We start from the raw sequence: 13,823 nt of genomic DNA, 5'->3' as shown, positions 1-13,823 counted from the left end.
ACTGTATGTTTGTCAGTTTTCTCCCCAACAAACACAACAATGTCGACGAAACATTTTGCACCGTCAAAGGCGCCTGCGGTAGCTCCCAAAAGGCAGAGGAAGATGATAACCATCGCACAAAAAGTTGGACTTCTGGACATGCTAAAGGAAGGTAGAAGTTACTTTTCGGGATTATAAGGTGCATTAAGCGAAACAAAACAGTCAGATAAGTCAAACTTTACTCAGCTTCCTCTACTTTCGTACCATTGATTAACTAATGTTGAATTCTCTGGCAGCTGCTCTATTCCCATGTTCTGGACCTAAAACAGGGTTTGATCTTTGGTTTCATTCTATAATACTGGACTTATTTTTCTGCGAAGGTTTGAACTTTGAGAGTTTAAACAAGAGAGAAAAGTGTGAAAATGTTCATGCCTGTCTGAGAAAATTGTATAAAATGTGTAGTGAGAGGTTTTACAGCCTTAAAACATCTATAATAACTCTAAAAAATAAAGCTGGCTACTTCGTATATTTCACCTATCGCGGGTTATTTTTAGAACGTAACTCTCGCGATAAACGAGGGACCGCTGTACTTGTTTAAATTTACTATGTGTAAATTTAAACTGGTTTAACAGCTAATATAGGCAGAGTTTTACCATTTTGTAAGTTAACTAAGGAACACACAAATGGTTTGAGAGCATTTTTAATTCATTAATGCTTCTCTTGCACATTTTACAAGCTCATCCCATATTTTCTGTCTCAAACCCTGTAAAGTCAGGTAATGTATACATCAGACAGCCATCCCACAGACTTTTATGTAGTGTAAGTTTAAAGAAAAAGTAGGTTTCTGTCATTGCTCACACAGCAAAATCTATATCATAACTAAACCTCAGAAATCTCAGCCAAAGGAAGAATAATCAAGGCCAAGCAAATATGTGATTCTTGACTGACTCCACTGACAAATCTTACAGTTGTTTGTGTTATGCCCCCTCTAGAGGTGACCAAGAAACATCATTAAAGGCATCCATCGGCCACAAGTCCCAAGCAAACAGAAGAACAACCTGAGATAAAATGTATTTATTTTTAACAACATTTTTACAAATAGAGGAGCATAAATTGATGTCAAAGTGAGACAAGGCCAACATGACAAACAACCAGATATGTCCAAAGAAGCACTACCACGATAATCTTACCAAGAGAATTGACATAAATACACTTATTTAAATGTAAACACAAAGCACACAACTGCAGGTGTTGCTCGTTGGAACGACATTATTGAAGCAGTGTGGGATCATTTTGACAGAAAATAGAACAGCCATCTTTCAAAGGTGGGCTTTTTCAAGACATCTGGAGAACGACTCCTGAAGACTACTTTAGTACATAATACTGTATATAAATTATTTTTTTCTGTGCAAAACACTCATGCATGCAAAGTTACAGCGCAAATCAGAGTCCACACTTTATTTTTTAACCTGTATTAGCATTGAAAGCCTTCCTGTAACAGCTGGGTGCTGCAGTTTTTAAGAACAAGAAAAGAAAGAAAAACAAAGAAAAAGGACATTTGAAGGACTATTTTTGGTCATGGATTAATACATATTTGATATTCTGGTGAGGTTTTTTTTCTGGCAGCATGATGGTGAATGTGTCATGTTCATTATAATGAAGGAGAATGTCAGCTAGTCCGTTTTGGCATGGCCTTAATCATGCATGGATAACAGAGGAGCTCTGTGGCAAAAGTTGGTTTGGGGATTTTAGTGGGTTTGGTTTATGCTGTGATAAATTGGGAATTATTGTTTATCCCCTGCTGAATTTATTTATGAATTTATAAGCTTGCTCACTTCCAAACAAATGGAAATAAAGCCTCTCTTTTTTTATTGTATAATTATAATGAAGAGAGACAGAATAGCAACCAAAAATCCAGAACAAAAAAAAAAAAAAACCACATTAAAGAAAAGGTATAAACTGACCTGCATGTCACTGAGTGAAATCAGGAGTTTGATCCCCTACAACCCAGCCAGAATTCTGAGTTCCACGATTGGCTGTCAGGGACTTTAAACTTGGCTGAAATGGACTACAATACCATCATTAAGAAGCTTGGTGAGAAGCTAAGAGCTTCTTAATGATCAGAAAGTAGTAGGTACCACAGTCACCAAGAAAACTACTGGTAAGACGCTGTGCTTTAATGGCATTCCAGTAGCTACATGCTAGCAGTTGCTAAAAGTTTAGATGTTTGTTATCTTCTCACTGCGTTAATATGAACCTAAAACATTTTAACTATGTATTTCTTCTAAATGCTGTCTAAATAATATCATTGTCACATGTCAAATCGCACAGTTTGAACAACTAAATTGCCGTTTATCAGTAAGCTAATAATCGCTAATTAGCTTACATAAGCGAACATACTTTCAGAAAAAGTGGGTAACATTACCATAAAGTTAACTTTACTGGTTTATATTATTTTAAGCAAATGCCAAAGGCATACACTACTTTAGAGTTTTGCTCATTATTTAGTAAGAAATATGTATTTTGTGTAAATTAACTGATAGCAATGTTAATGACATGTTAAGTAATATTAAGTAATGTTTCTATTTTATAGAAAGGTTTAAGAGTACGCAAAAACCAAATCTCTGAGAGATGCAACCAGAAGACGGATGAGAAACATACTTGAGGCTGAGATGACAGAATGACATGGGTAAGAATCAAAAATGTAAGATATAAAGAAACATTTTAAACATTGTATTATTTTTAATTGTGATGTTTAATGCCAATTATTGAATTTATACACTACATCTCCCCCTAAAAGCGTAAGAGTGATGTATGCGCAGGGCATTGTTGCTCTGTCTCCATATCTGGAAGACCCATATTCACAACATGGATATGTAAGTAAAGGGAACTTTTCAACATTAAATACATAATTGCCCTCAGAAATGTTGATAACATAGTCCTTCTTCATTTATTTAATTACATAGAAACATTACTACGATCCAGAGAGCAGTTCAGGATACATTGCATGGCGGTTGAAGACCATTCAACGAAAAGCTGTGGAGGAAAGAAGCGTCTCAGTTTGCAAATCTCCCAAAAGTAAGTTCACTTATCATTTAAATGATACTGATGTACTGATAGAACAAGATTTCCGACTCCTGTTTTGTGAGGTCACTGGGAGCAAATTCTTGGAGAGGTGGCTCACCAATCTCAAAGCAAAGGTTGTAAAGAAAAGTCATGGACTTGTCCCCACCTCAGAGCTCTTGGAGTTAATGTGCAATGCTGAGTCAGGTACTGAAGTTGAGAATGGTATGATTGTGACTGTTTTTATTTGCCATTGTTGGTTATATAGGTAATTCTGTCAATTCAATGTATTTTTGGAATAATTCTTTATTTATTCGTCTGTAGGCTGGGACAGTGACTTGTCTACTATCTTGCTGCTGCTACATCTGCTACCACCATCTGCACAAGGGCGAAAGAGACCAGGAAAGATGTCTGCATCTCAAGCTGTCAATAACCTCATCAAATTCCCAAAGGTATGTTGTTTAAAATATACTTTCCATCACCTCTATTTTCATGGACAGTGAGTTGAGCTAATCTACTGTCAGAGGATAGTCACTTAATACTGTTGTTTAATGTGTTGTTGTAGGCTGGAACCAGTGTACAGCAGCATCTAGACAACATCACCCGAAGCAGTCAGCCCTACCTTCTTACTCAGGGATCCACAAGAAGCAGCATTCACACCTTCATTGTGATTGAGAAGCATGCACTTCCATGTAATGCGACAGGTTCTGTAGGAGCCCTTGATGAACTCTTTAGGGCCCATTATGTCTTTGGTACATCATACAGTTCATCCCTGACCAACTTTTTTACTTTTCTGCAACTACGACATTGGGGAAATGTCATATTGCTTTCTCTAGTGAGCATCATAGAACTGTGAATTGTAAAGGTTTGTTACGTTAATTAAATGACACTGAAATGAGAAACATAATAAATGCTGTTACTTTAACCTGTATATTTGTTATTTCCATAATGTAGGATAGATCACAGTTATTTAGTAATATAGCATCATAAGATGAATATGAAAAAAATCACACTACAGAGAAATAAAAATGATATATACACATCAGAGTGTTATTATTAAACTAAATTTGGAGTAAAAATAGCTCTATAAAGTGTAATCAAATTACTCTGAACAGTGTGAATAACCCTCAGTGTTAAATATTTTTACACATTTTGTTGTTAATTTTGACACTAAATTGAGTACAATTAACACTGAAAAGTTAACACTGGCCATAGAGTAAATTTAACTCTAATTTTGAGTGGGACCAAATGTTATCTGAAGCAGAGTTGAAATTAACTCCCTAAGTGTAAAATTTACACTTGGTTTTTTACTGTGTATGTGACGCAGAAAAGAAAATGCTGCAGTTATGCTATTTAAGCTCTGAGCATGAACATTAATAGTGGAATACATCATAATACACTGAACTGATTCTTTTCACAACTTTTTAAAGAGAGAAAAAGAAAATCACCAGATTTACTGCAGCTTCAGCTGTGGTGTTGACTAACGTGTGAGTGACAAAGTTTGGTTGATGGTAATGAAAATTAAACCAACAAAATACTGTGTACATAAAGTAAGAAAGCGCTGTGGTTATTTAATTAGTGTCTTTTGGCCCCATTCATTTGCATACTGGTAAAATATTTTGTTGATATTTGTGTACTGCATGATGTGTTTTCATTAGAAATCGTGACAAGCTGTCGGTGCCCTTTTAGGTTTTACTTTTTAGGTGACCTTTAGCAACACTGACTGCAGAAAGCTGCCAACAAATGGTTAATGACAGCCCACGAATGGGTGTAATAAATCCAGCCAGCAGAGGGAGGTGTGGTGACTTCCTCCACAAGGTCATACTGCATGGACAAATGTTTTTAGTGTCCTCTGAGGACAGGAACTTTATTCAAGTCCATTTCTTGTTCTTGGTGAAGAAGTGAATTAAATAAGTGTTTCCTAAAACATCACATCAAGTGCTTCAAAAAGAGAATCATTCAGTTTATGAAAGTGTGGTAAAAGTGTAGAAGTGTGTATCGTGTGTATTGTACTAACAAATATCAGTGTTGGTTTGCAGTAACTAGGTCACATGAGAAATACCCTATTGATACCAAAGGACAAATAAGGATAAAAAACTGGCACAATAAACAGTAAGGCATAACAAAACTGGTACTTCTTTATTTTTAAACTCTACTGTAATAACTGGCATGGATCTGGAGTAATATTAAATGGAAGGGTGGAGGGCTATATAGGTTGACATCTATTTAAATTTAAATGCGTAAAATGTTTAATGCAATTACCCATTAGCAATCAAATCAATTGCATGCATTTGCTGTATGGCATCAGACATGGTATAAGCTGTGTCCCAAAACATAGGCATCCTCCTGAGGACACATTTGTAGACTGATTACATGACAGCGATGCGACGAAGGCTGTCCCAGTTCGTAGACTCCTCTGAATCCGGCCAACAAATAACCGACCGTGTTATTTCTGTGCCCTTTTGTTTGCAACCTCTACAGCAGGAGTGCACACACTTTTTCAGCATGCGACCTACTCGTAAAATGACCAAGTGAAAATTAGCTACCCTACTATAAAAATGCAAAACATAGATTTGCAAACATATTGAGTACTCTTTATTTGTACAATATATGCTGATGTACCTTGCATAACTGTATGAACCCATATTGAACAATACAACTCTGTACATTTCTTGTCATTACATTACTCTGATGACTTGCACTGAATGGACTCAGCCAGGGATGCATGGTCAGTTAATTAACATCATCATGGTGGAACGGTATTTGGATTTAATAATCTTCATGTGGGAAAAGGCTGAATCACATAAATAAGTGGAACTGAATGATGCAGGTCAAGGAGGTAACACATTTCTTCATGTTGGGGTACTTTTCCTCTGTAAGTTCCAGAACTTTCCATGACCCCTTAAGTTAAATGTCAGCCTGTAGTGTCAAAATCTCCAGAGAAGTTCAGGTAAAACAGTGTTAAAATTTTTGACGCGAGTGAATCAACCTCAGCATCTTCCCGAGAAGGGGAGGACATGAATGTAGTAACTGGCTCCAGTAAAACAAAGTCTTGAAAGTGTTTGTTAAACTCTGACAGACAGTTCTTGATCTGCTCTGTGTAGCGTGCACCGTCAAGCTGCACACACGCCTTCCTGTTCTTCAAGTTTGCCAAATCATGTCGCTGCAGCTTTGAGGACAGATGTTGGTCAGTTTGGTTAAAAATGCTAAATCTAGCAGCCACTGATCATCATTTAGTTGGTTGTATTCTGCATGTTTAGCTACACAGAAAACTCCTTAATTCCCAGATAGAGCTCTCGAAATCTTTGCAGGAATTTCCCTCGACTAAGCCGTCCCACCTGAGTGTGTAGCAACAACTCAGAATGGTCGCAGTCGACCTTCTCCAGATGCACACGAAATAGCCATCTTTGAAGAGATCTGGTGTGAATGGAACAGGCGATCATCATTGCCACATCCATTATCGTCGGTGTATTATTCAGTGATAGTTGGGGAAGTCCGGGAGAGCAACAAGCAACGAAACTGTCACAGCTGCTACGGCAGTCGTGTGGTGTTTGTGGAAGGAAGGACCCAAGTCCAGGCAAAAGCTGTGATGCGAGTGAGCGTTTATTTGCAAAAGTGACAAAAACAATAACTAATGGGGAGTTACCTAAACCTTAACTGGGAAAACTAACCTCACTTGAACTGAAAAACAAAATGCTAAACACTGGGATACCTGAAAACATGAGGACAATGTTACACAAAGAGCAGCAGAGAACGCAGACAAACGCAGATGGACCGACAACAAGCACAAGAAAACACGGGGCTTAAATACACAGAGGGGCAATCAGGGAATGGATGACAGGAGCGAAACATCGCTGGGAGAAATCAAAGCTGACGAGACAAGGTAAGCAAAACAGAATACACTAACATGAGACAGACTTTCAAAGTAAAACAGGAAATACACTGACAGAACTCAGAGACACGACACTGACAGAGAACAAGGGGAACACACAGGCAGGGATGACTGGACACTAAACAGAAGGAGCAGAGAATCAGAATCAAGAACTAGAAAATCTCTCAAACATAACAAAACTTAGACCGAAACATGTGATAATATAACTCTATAACCAAAAGCACTTTGTCAACAGACTCAGGACCCTGACAGAATCCATTTGAGCAGAAACATTTCATCACGCTGGCAGCTCACTTCGAGTTTGATCCATGCAGTGAACCACAGAATGATGTTTCAGCAAAAGAACTGCTGCATCTCATCTATGCCACTGAGGACAAGATATTTCAACATAAAGTTTGGGCTATGGCTTTTGATCTTCATGGGAATATTGTACTCCCTGACCAAAGACTCAGTCTGTGCTCTAGAAATAACCTCACACATAAAAAACTATTATGTGGCAAGAGATTCCAGTGTTACCCTTAATTGTGAGTTTGTCTTTGAATCTGAGAACTTGGGATATACGGAAATAGCGTGGAACATTGTGCCTTCAGATAAACAGCAGGATGACAAGATCATTATCTGGTATACTGGAGGTGTGATATACAGTAATCTATATGAGAAGTTAAAGAATAGGGTCCACTTTGCCTCTCCTGATCCCCAAGATGGGTGACGCATCATTAAGAATCCTTGACCTGAAGCTGACAGATATGGGAACTTACCAATGCAAGGTGAAAAGGTTACCTGAGTTTGGTATGAAAATTTTTAACCTGTTCGTAATGGAGAGGCCAAGTACACCAGTATGCTACATAGATGGTGAAGCAGAGGAAGGAAACAACCTCAGGATTAGGACCATATAATAATAAATATGTGCGTGATGAAAGTTGGGCAGCACGCTAACGTCCTTACTCCACTCTGTATGCTCGTATGGGTCTGACCATTTCACTCCTTTGATTTTTTCCTCATACTTTTTTTTTTTTTTTTTCCTTTTCGTCAAGTCTGTCTTTGTACGGACCTGTCCTGTTCTCCGTCGTTTTGTACATAACTGTTTTTGGGGCAAATAAAATGCAAGTAGGGATTACAACCGCAGAATGAATGATTACCGGTGCTGGAAATATTAGCATTTGATGCAGTGTTTTGATTTGTTGCCACGGGTACCCAGAAAGCAATGCGTGAAAGTCACGTGGTCTGTCAATCTCTACACCTTTCTAATGTGACGTTGATTGCCACGACACAACAGCTTTCCATCCCAGGACAGACGGAGAACCTATGCATTGGTCATCAGAGGAGGACAACAAAACGGTGAGGGAGATTTCTTCCAAGCACGGCAGCAGAGCCGGAGGAGAGAGAGCAGCTGGCTGCAGACCACTATGGTGCCCGACAGGGAAGTCGGACCGGACACGACCGGAGGTTTGAAAGGAGACCAGCTCAAAACAACTGGTATGTAAAACCCACCCGAATTGAGCGAGCTGGACCGCCTGTTAACAAAATACCATCAGATGATCCAGACTTTTCTGCTAAGGTCCGCATTATTCATAGACTGATTAAAGCAGTGCATCATCTGAAGAATGTTTCAAGAGACATTTAAGCCAGCCATCCCCAACAGAAAGACACAGACTCTGAGGGAAATGCTAGAAACTGGGCTCACACAGTCATTCTGATCCTCCGTGATCATTATACTGAGAGCATAGAAGAGGAAGTAAAAGCTCATTTTGAGTTCCCTAAACAGGACTGGAGAGGCCCAATTGAGTTAGCGATGTCCTGGGCCAAGAGGAACCTGGGCCGCCGCCTCCAGCCCGAATCTTTGGAGCAGGCCCAAGCTGAGATTGTGGCAAAACTGGCAGATTTGAGGGCAGCCACTGGACCTGGGGGAGAATACAACCAGCGACCCAGCACAACAGCCACAGGTGAGTGGGGCGGTGATGCAGTTTGACACTATTAAACCCCTCACTGAGGTAAAACAGCCAGCTGTTCTGCACACACGACCCGCCACACCACAGACCTCCATTTAGAAAGACAGAACTTCAACATGTCTTGAAGTTCTCCAGAGGCCTGGTAATATGAACTAATCATTTGATTCAGGTTAGTGATGAGATTTCCGGCTCTTTTTAGAGAATCGGCACGACTCACTAAAAAGAGCCGGCTCTTTCGGCCCCCAACCGGGCTCTTCAGGTCGTTTTGTTGCTTTAATTTATTATTAACAACAATAAAAAAAAAATTTATGCACAAAAGGAATTACTAATGTAAACAAAAAAAACCCAAACTGGTTTTATTTATATATGTTTATATATAAATATATACGGTGGACCCTAGAGACAAAGCACGTACAAACTCCAAAACACATTTCTAGCGTTAACTGAACTTCCAAAACAGAGCTACCTAGATCAGCGGTCCCCAACCCCCGGGCCTCGTACCTGTACCGGTCCGTGAGTCGTTTGGTGCCGGGCTGTGAGAGTTGAGGCTCAGGTGTGAAATGTATGGTTTTTAGGGTTTTTAATCGGTTTTCAACGTTATTTTGTTATTGTTTTTATCGTTAACTCGGTTTTCCTGTGTCTTTTCACGTGTGTTATGAATAAATCTTGTTTTCGGTACCGGTACTAGTTTTATTTTGTTGTATTTATCCGCGACACCTCAAAGGCCGGTCTGTGAAAATAATGTCGGGCATAAACCGGTCCGTGGCGCAAAAAAGGTTGGGGACCGCTCACCTAGATCACTTAAATTAGTCAATTGAAAGCATATGTGTATTGTTTGTGTATTTATACACAAGCACTGATATATATTCAAATAATTAACAAAAAAAATAAAAAAATCTTCATTTACTTGTTACTACCACACACCAAATCCGGTCGTTGGTACTTCCTGGCTTATGTAGCCACTAGGTAACAAGAGCTCAACACTGCGCCTAGCATCCTGGAGCACTTCTGTTGTGTTTTGTACGTGTTTTGGAGTTTTTACGTGTTTTGGAGTTTTTACGTGCAATGTCTCTAGGGGCCACCGTAAATATACTTTTATTTATTCACTCCACATAAAATGTAATAAATAAATCATATAATACAAAAACCAACTATTCACATTTCAACTTTTAAGTATTTAAATTCAGCTTTTTCCCCTTTAAACAAATTTAAAGTGAAACAACACAAAACACTGCAAACCACAACACAATTAAATATAAATTAAAATATGAAAACATAAAGAAGATGCATATTCTGTCATATGGGCCCGCATGAATAAACCTTCTGAATCCTTTATCATACCCAACTGAAAATAGTTGTGGATGATTACTATAGAGATTGACAGACCACGTGACTTTCGCGCATTGCTTTGTGGGTACCCGTGGCAACAAAATCAAAACACTGCATCAAGCATCAATTTTATTTGCCCCCCAAAAAGTTATGTACAAAACGACGGAGAACACGGCAGGTCCGTACAAAGACAGACTTGATGAAAAGGCAAACAACAAGTACGAGGAAAAAAAATCAAAGGAGTGAAAGAGTCAGACCCATACGAGCATACAGAGTGGAGTAAGGACGTTAGTGTGCTGCCCAACTTTCATCACGCACATATTTATTATTATATGGTCCTAAGCGTGAGTGTATGCACTTCACGTTTATTAACTTCAGATCCCTGCAACAAGCCCAGGTCCAGTTTACTTTGGTGATTTAGACTATTCCATTTAACAGCTGTTGGTTTTTTTTTGGTTTTTTTTCCCCTTATCTCCTGTACAGGCAAACGCAAACCTGTCGTTTCAGGTTGTAGTATTACACAACATTTTCAGAGCTAATAGAAATAAAATGTGTTTTGTAATTCATTCAATTTATTGTCTTTATTTAGAACTGGCATTATTGTTTCATTCTATTATAGAATCTTACAAGAAAGAGGCAAAATTGTATTCCATTATGCTTTATTTAGCAGTTTCGGTGAAAAACAAATCAACACAAAAAAAAAAAAAAACATATCAAAACAACATACTGGAAAACAGTTATTCATCACTCGATTGCTTCCCTTGGGCACATATATGCGGGACGTTTCGTGGCTGTTTTGATATCGCTCTCTCTTTTAACCGATCAAATCTCGCTGCGGTAGCAGCTTTAAACTCGGTATGACCCAGGTTGATAGAGGGGCCCAGTCTGGATCGCATTCCAGCATTTGGTAGGCTGGTTTTCCTACAAAACACAACAAACATTAGCCCGCAAAGCCACAGTGAACAAAGCAGCATAGCACAACGAATTCAATTCAAATCAATAGAAGACTTATTTGTAACCTACATCAACAATTATGTTATGATAAATTACGTAATTACAACTACAACAGAAGACTTACCTTTGTGGAAATGCTTGGGGCAGACTAACATGTGAGCTGGAGTGTTCTGGAACGTTATATTTGGTCTTGGAATGGCTGCAATCCAGACCATCCGTCGGCTCTTTGTTACTTCGGAAACATGGCTTAAACAATTTCTCTTCCACGACGTAATCTGATAAAAACCGATCTCTTTACCCGTCGGCTTACCATGGCTGTCGTGGCTGAGTTTTCGAAAACTCAGTTTTTGCGCTTACATGTGAACGAGGAAAACGGAGATATAGACATTTACATGTGGACAGGATTTATATATAAAAAAAAAAATTTTTAAAAAAAAGCTTAAAAATGTAGACTTGTTTTTAACGTGTGAAAGAAGACTAGACAATAGAAGGTTAATGGGATAAGTTAGGAATCTATTCTTACTGGTACTCTGTACGTACAGTATTTCTGTTTGTGGTCAGTTCTTACAGTTTCTGTGTCCTAGGGTTGCATTTGGAAAGAAACCCAACACAGTTTGATCATCATTCATTTTCAAACTGCCTAATGCCATACAATACATTTCTTTTAGTAAGTCTTTGGTTTCTTCATTTGGGTAGTTCAGTCTTGTGTATTTGTGATATCACAGAAAGGAACCTGGTTCATCAGAATTAAAACGCCTGCTTTGTGATAAAGTTGACAGAAGGAGAAACCTTTTACATTATCCAAAGTTCATGTGTGTAAAACATGTATCTTTGGATGTGTAGCCCACTTTGAGGCTGAATACACAAAGCTTGAAATGGTCAGAGGCGGCGACTTTGGATCCGTTTTTGCTGGGAGAAGCAAAAGAGATAATTTGCCAGTGAGTAATAACATACATATTCTTATATATCTCTTATAGCGTTCCCTGCAGTAACCAAAGTACTCCTGACTGGCCTGTAGGTGGTGATCAAACACATCCACAAAGAAGATGTACAATGTGAACAAGTGGTGAGTGATCAGAACTTTTTAATAAAGATGTTTCACCTTCTTGTCTGAAAAACTCGTGTGCTCATTCACTTTTATTCTTTTTACAGTTTCTGTGGGAAAACCTGAACAGTTCCACTGAAGTTCTACCCATGACTAGAGTGGGAAGTGGGCCACCTCTGTAGGGAAATCTGCCGCCGTCTCCATACTGGACTGGTATGAGCTTGAGAAAAAGGTTCTTCTCATCATGGAGAGAGTCCCCTGTGTAAAGGAGAAGGTACTGAAGCTGGGGTGAAGGAAGTTTTTCTTTTTTAGTTTTATACAGATTTGTGTTGTAGACTTTCCCAGAGAAGCTCCACAGAGCTTGTTTGTTTGATAGCTGCCACACTGACAGGAACCAGTTTGTTCTTCAGCTCTGCAACTGTTTGTCTTTGTGTTTAACCCATGGGAGATATGAGGTCCCACCACAGTCTGGCAGTTGGGCATGTATGCCATATGACATGCTGGATTGAAAGCAACAATTTACCACATCCAAGTGTCTCTGCACAACAATTGCTTTTAATATTGAGATGTCCCAAGTTGAGAAAATATCTCTATGAAGGCCAGAGGCCGGTAAGTGGAACTGAACCCAAGCGCAGTACCCAGAGCGGAGGCAAAGAAAAGGTTTTGACAGTTTTATTGCTCAACACAAGAATAATATTTGATAGTGACAAACTATACAGGATTTGGGTGATGTGGCAACATGGCTGGGGTAAAACAAAGGGGCAGGACTGAGAAGGTAACCGAGCGGAAATAGTCACACTGGGAATTGAGGAAAACCAAATTAGCGCTTAGCAAGAGGGGAGTTCCAGAGAAAGTATGTGTAATTATTCTTTTGGCTTAATTTGCAGGTGAGAGATGGATGCGTTGAAGGAGAGCCGGCGTAGGTCCGGGTGAGTTTGATTATGTGAATATGGCTGACCGGAGTTCCTTGTGGTTCCAAGACCAAGGGACAGCAGGAGGGCGGGCAGGTTAGGCAAGGAGTGAATCCCAGGAAATATAGGGGAAAATTGAAAGACCAAAAGGATGTGTGGTTTAAAGCCATGGAGCATCTGGGAGCACTGATACACAAAAACAACAAGGTAAGTAAAGCACCTACAGTCAGACGCATGAGCCATACAGCCTGGTTACCAACGTAGAGTAGTCAAACTGGCGGAGAAGAGACGTCAGCGCAGAGCTTAAATCTGCCAGCCTAATTAGCTCAATCAGCTCCAGGTGGTAGAGGGTGTGGTGGCCATGCCCATGGGTGGAGACCAGAGAAGTTCAGGATCCTAGTGGAAGTTTCCAGCCACTCACCCAGACCATGACTAAAAATGGAAGGAAAGCTTGTGTTTTGGTGCTAACGCCGTGCAGTATGTTTTACTTACAAGTTCCAAACTATCACTGAAGTTTCCATCCTGATCGCTGCTTTTTTTGCAGATGTGTTTGACTCAAAGTCCATTAAAGTGAGCAACACTGGAACAAAGTCAACAGCACTCCTGGCTGCAAAATCGAAACATAAGGATTTAAAATCAGATGATTGTTTGCACCTGTGTCCCGCTCATCAACCCTCCTGCAACCACCTCTTCATCTTCTG

The 13,823-nt window shown here is 39.4% G+C and overlaps 2 long non-coding RNA genes across 2 annotated transcripts; both read left to right on the top strand.

Annotated features, from left to right (window-relative positions):
• The first annotated feature begins 2,357 nt into the window (after nucleotides 1-2,357).
• Nucleotides 2,358-3,939, top strand: LOC143413279 (uncharacterized). The gene is made up of 5 exons (XR_013093910.1): nucleotides 2,358-2,668; nucleotides 2,780-2,855; nucleotides 2,946-3,249; nucleotides 3,367-3,494; nucleotides 3,608-3,939. It is a non-coding gene; the product is annotated as an uncharacterized LOC143413279 (long non-coding RNA).
• A 4,710-nt stretch (nucleotides 3,940-8,649) lies between these two features.
• On the top strand, nucleotides 8,650-12,481 carry LOC143413194 (uncharacterized). The gene is made up of 3 exons (XR_013093814.1): nucleotides 8,650-8,877; nucleotides 12,144-12,232; nucleotides 12,319-12,481. It is a non-coding gene; the product is annotated as an uncharacterized LOC143413194 (long non-coding RNA).
• The last annotated feature ends 1,342 nt before the right edge of the window (nucleotides 12,482-13,823 follow it).

The sequence above is a fragment of the Maylandia zebra genome, linkage group LG17 (assembly GCF_041146795.1).
Source record: "Maylandia zebra isolate NMK-2024a linkage group LG17, Mzebra_GT3a, whole genome shotgun sequence".
NCBI classification, from domain to species: domain Eukaryota; kingdom Metazoa; phylum Chordata; class Actinopteri; order Cichliformes; family Cichlidae; genus Maylandia; species Maylandia zebra.
This window is presented reverse-complemented; position numbering and strand designations above follow the sequence as displayed.